The sequence below is a fragment of the Anser anser genome, assembly GCF_964211835.1.
Source record: "Anser anser genome assembly, contig: HAP1_SCAFFOLD_34, whole genome shotgun sequence".
Classification (NCBI taxonomy): Eukaryota; Metazoa; Chordata; class Aves; order Anseriformes; family Anatidae; genus Anser; species Anser anser.
The window spans coordinates 2,142,511-2,148,080 of NW_028154129.1; positions in this window are offsets into that span (position 1 = coordinate 2,142,511).

The following is a 5,570-nucleotide window of genomic DNA, read 5'->3' on the forward strand; positions in this document are numbered from 1 at the left end:
TCACTCTTTCCTAACAACCCTAAACATAACCCTAACCGCAACAAGAAGCTGAACCCGAGTTAGACCCGAAAAAACACGTACGGTGCCACTTTCTGCCATCAAAAAGTGCTCTCAGCGGAAGCCTTTGGGTACACCTGAACTCCCTGGGGGAGCCTTTACGCAACCCCACACTCAACAGGACTCTGCGTCTTCACTCTTTCCTAACAACCCTAAACATAAGCCTAACCGGAACAAGAAGCTGAACCCGAGTTAGACCCGAAAAAACACGTACGGTGCCACTTTCTGCCATCCAAAAGTGCTCTCAGCGGAAGCCTTTGGGTACACCTGAACTCCCTGGGGGAGCCTTTACGCAACCCCACACTCAACAGGACTCTGCGTCTTCACTCTTTCCTAACAACCCTAAACATAACCCTAACCGCAACAAGAAGCTGAACCCGAGTTAGACCCGAAAAAACACGTACGGTGCCACTTTCTGCCATCAAAAAGTGCTCTCAGCGGAAGCCTTTGGGTACACCTGAACTCCCTGGGGGAGCCTTTACGCAACCCCACACTCAACAGGACTCTGCGTCTTCACTCTTTCCTAACAACCCTAAACATAACCCTAACCGCAACAAGAAGCTGAACCCGAGTTAGACCCGAAAAAACACGTACGGTGCCACTTTCTGCCATCCAAAAGTGCTCTCAGCGGAAGCCTTTGGGTACACCTGAACTCCCTGGGGGAGCCTTTACGCAACCCCACACTCAACAGGACTCTGCGTCTTCACTCTTTCCTAACAACCCTAAACATAAGCCTAACCGGAACAAGAAGCTCAACCCGAGTTAGACCCGAAAAAACACATACGGTGCCACTTTCTGCCATCAAAAAGTGCTCTCAGCGGAAGCCTTTGGGTACACCTGAACTCCCTGGGGGAGCCTTTACGCAACCCCACACTCAACAGGACTCTGCGTCTTCACTCTTTCCTAACAACCCTAAACATAACCCTAACCGCAACAAGAAGCTCAACCCGAGTTAGACCCGAAAAAACACGTACGGTGCCACTTTCTGCCATCAAAAAGTGCTCTGAGCGGAAGCCTTTGGGAACACCTGAACTCCCTGGGGGAGCCTTTACGCAACCCCACACTCAACAGGACTCTGCGTCTTCACTCTTTCCTAACAACCCTAAACATAACCCTAACCGCAACAAGAAGCTGAACCCGAGTTAGACCCGAAAAAACACGTACGGTGCCACTTTCTGCCATCAAAAAGTGCTCTCAGCGGAAGCCTTTGGGAACACCTGAACTCCCTGGGGGAGCCTTTACGCAACCCCACACTCAACAGGACTGTGCGTCTTCACTCTTTCCTAACAACCCTAAACATAAGCCTAACCGGAACAAGAAGCTGAACCCGAGTTAGACCCGAAAAAACACGTACGGTGCCACTTTCTGCCATCAAAAAGTGCTCTCAGCGGAAGCCTTTGGGTACACCTGAACTCCCTGGGGGAGCCTTTACGCAACCCCACACTCAACAGGACTCTGCGTCTTCACTCTTTCCTAACAACCCTAAACATAACCCTAACCGCAACAAGAAGCTGAACCCGAGTTAGACCCGAAAAAACACGTACGGTGCCACTTTCTGCCATCAAAAAGTGCTCTCAGCGGAAGCCTTTGGGAACACCTGAACTCCCTGGGGGAGCCTTTACGCAACCCCACACTCAACAGGACTGTGCGTCTTCACTCTTTCCTAACAACCCTAAACATAACCCTAACCGCAACAAGAAGCTGAACCCGAGTTAGACCCGAAAAAACACGTACGGTGCCACTTTCTGCCATCAAAAAGTACTCTCAGCGGAAGCCTTTGGGAACACCTGAACTCCCTGGGGGAGCCTTTACGCAACCCCACACTCAACAGGACTCTGCGTCTTCACTCTTTCCTAACAACCCTAAACATAACCCATACTGCAACAAGAAGCTGAACCCGAGTTAGACCCGAAAAAACACGTACGGTGCCACTTTCTGCCATCAAAAAGTGCTCTGGGCGGAAGCCTTTGGGTACACCTGAACTCCCTGGGGGAGCCTTTACGCAACCCCACACTCAACAGGACTCTGCGTCTTCACTCTTTCCTAACAACCCTAAACATAACCCTAACCGCAACAAGAAGCTCAACCCGAGTTAGACCCGAAAAAACACGTACGGTGCCACTTTCTGCCATCAAAAAGTGCTCTCAGCGGAAGCCTTTGGGTACACCTGAACTCCCTGGGGGAGCCTTTACGCAACCCCACACTCAACAGGACTCTGCGTCTTCACTCTTTCCTAACAACCCGAAACATAACCCTAACCGCAACAAGAAGCTGAACCCGAGTTAGACCCGAAAAAACACGTACGGTGCCACTTTCTGCCATCAAAAAGTGCTCTCAGCGGAAGCCTTTGGGAACACCTGAACTCCCTGGGGGAGCCTTTACGCAACCCCACACTCAACAGGACTCTGCGTCTTCACTCTTTCCTAACAACCCTAAACATAACCCTTACTGCAACAAGAAGCTGAACCCGAGTTAGACCCGAAAAAACACGTACGGTGCCACTTTCTGCCATCAAAAAGTGCTCTCAGCGGAAGCCTTTGGGTACACCTGAACTCCCTGGGGGAGCCTTTACGCAACCCCACACTCAACAGGACTCTGCGTCTTCACTCTTTCCTAACAACCCTAAACATAACCCTAACCGCAACAAGAAGCTGAACCCGAGTTAGACCCGAAAAAACACGTACGGTGCCACTTTCTGCCATCAAAAAGTGCTCTCAGCGGAAGCCTTTGGGAACACCTGAACTCCCTGGGGGAGCCTTTACGCAACCCCACACTCAACAGGACTCTGCGTCTTCACTCTTTCCTAACAACCCTAAACATAACCCTTACTGCAACAAGAAGCTGAACCCGAGTTAGACCCGAAAAAACACGTACGGTGCCACTTTCTGCCATCAAAAAGTGCTCTGAGCGGAAGCCTTTGGGTACACCTGAACTCCCTGGGGGAGCCTTTACGCAACCCCACACTCAACAGGACTCTGCGTCTTCACTCTTTCCTAACAACCCTAAACATAACCCTAACCGCAACAAGAAGCTGAACCCGAGTTAGACCCGAAAAAACACGTACGGTGCCACTTTCTGCCATCAAAAAGTGCTCTCAGCGGAAGCCTTTGGGTACACCTGAACTCCCTGGGGGAGCCTTTACGCAACCCCACACTCAACAGGACTCTGCGTCTTCACTCTTTCCTAACAACCCTAAACATAACCCTAACCGGAACAAGAAGCTGAACCCGAGTTAGACCCGAAAAAACACGTACGGTGCCACTTTCTGCCATCAAAAAGTGCTCTCAGCGGAAGCCTTTGGGAACACCTGAACTCCCTGGGGGAGCCTTTACGCAACCCCACACTCAACAGGACTCTGCGTCTTCACTCTTTCCTAACAACCCTAAACATAACCCTTACTGCAACAAGAAGCTGAACCCGAGTTAGACCCGAAAAAACACGTACGGTGCCACTTTCTGCCATCAAAAAGTGCTCTCAGCGGAAGCCTTTGGGTACACCTGAACTCCCTGGGGGAGCCTTTACGCAAACCCACACTCAACAGGACTCTGCGTCTTCACTCTTTCCTAACAACCCTAAACATAACCCTAACCGCAACAAGAAGCTGAACCCGAGTTAGACCCGAAAAAACACGTATGGTGCCACTTTCTGCCATCAAAAAGTGCTCTCAGCGGAAGCCTTTGGGTACACCTGAACTCCCTGGGGGAGCCTTTACGCAACCCCACACTCAACAGGACTGTGCGTCTTCACTCTTTCCTAACAACCCTAAACATAACCCTAACCGCAACAAGAAGCTGAACCCGAGTTAGACCCGAAAAAACACGTACGGTGCCACTTTCTGCCATCAAAAAGTGCTCTCAGCGGAAGCCTTTGGGTACACCTGAACTCCCTGGGGGAGCCTTTACGCAACCCCACACTCAACAGGACTCTGCGTCTTCACTCTTTCCTAACAACCCTAAACATAACCCTAACCGGAACAAGAAGCTGAACCCGAGTTAGACCCGAAAAAACACGTACGGTGCCACTTTCCGCCATCCAAAAGTGCTCTCAGCGGAAGCCTTTGGGTACACCTGAACTCCCTGGGGGAGCCTTTACGCAACCCCACACTCAACAGGACTCTGCGTCTTCACTCTTTCCTAACAACCCTAAACATAACCCTAACCGCAACAAGAAGCTGAACCCGAGTTAGACCCGAAAAAACACGTACGGTGCCACTTTCTGCCATCAAAAAGTGCTCTCAGCGGAAGCCTTTGGGTACACCTGAACTCCCTGGGGGAGCCTTTACGCAACCCCACACTCAACAGGACTCTGCGTCTTCACTCTTTCCTAACAACCCTAAACATAACCCTAACCGCAACAAGAAGCTGAACCCGAGTTAGACCCGAAAAAACACGTACGGTGCCACTTTCTGCCATCAAAAAGTGCTCTCAGCGGAAGCCTTTGGGTACACCTGAACTCCCTGGGGGAGCCTTTACGCAACCCCACACTCAACAGGACTCTGCGTCTTCACTCTTTCCTAACAACCCTAAACATAACCCTAACCGCAACAAGAAGCTGAACCGAGTTAGACCCGAAAAAACACGTACGGTGCCACTTTCTGCCATCAAAAAGTGCTCTCAGCGGAAGCCTTTGGGTACACCTGAACTCCCTGGGGGAGCCTTTACGCAACCCCACACTCAACAGGACTCTCCGTCTTCACTCTTTCCTAACAACCCTAAACATAACCCTAACCGCAACAAGAAGCTCAACCCGAGTTAGACCCGAAAAAACACGTACGGTGCCACTTTCTGCCATCCAAAAGTGCTCTCAGCGGAAGCCTTTGGGTACACCTGAACTCCCTGGGGGAGCCTTTACGCAACCCCACACTCAACAGGACTCTGCGTCTTCACTCTTTCCTAACAACCCTAAACATAACCCTAACCGCAACAAGAAGCTGAACCCGAGTTAGACCCGAAAAAACACGTACGGTGCCACTTTCTGCCATCCAAAAGTGCTCTCAGCGGAAGCCTTTGGGTACACCTGAACTCCCTGGGGGAGCCTTTACGCAACCCCACACTCAACAGGACTCTGCGTCTTCACTCTTTCCTAACAACCCTAAACATAACCCTAACCGCAACAAGAAGCTGAACCCGAGTTAGACCCGAAAAAACACGTACGGTGCCACTTTCTGCCATCAAAAAGTGCTCTCAGCGGAAGCCTTTGGGTACACCTGAACTCCCTGGGGGAGCCTTTACGCAACCCCACACTCAACAGGACTCTGCGTCTTCACTCTTTCCTAACAACCCTAAACATAACCCTAACCGCAACAAGAAGCTGAACCCGAGTTAGACCCGAAAAAACACGTACGGTGCCACTTTCTGCCATCCAAAAGTGCTCTCAGCGGAAGCCTTTGGGTACACCTGAACTCCCTGGGGGAGCCTTTACGCAACCCCACACTCAACAGGACTCTGCGTCTTCACTCTTTCCTAACAACCCTAAACATAACCCTAACCGCAACAAGAAGCTGAACCCGAGTT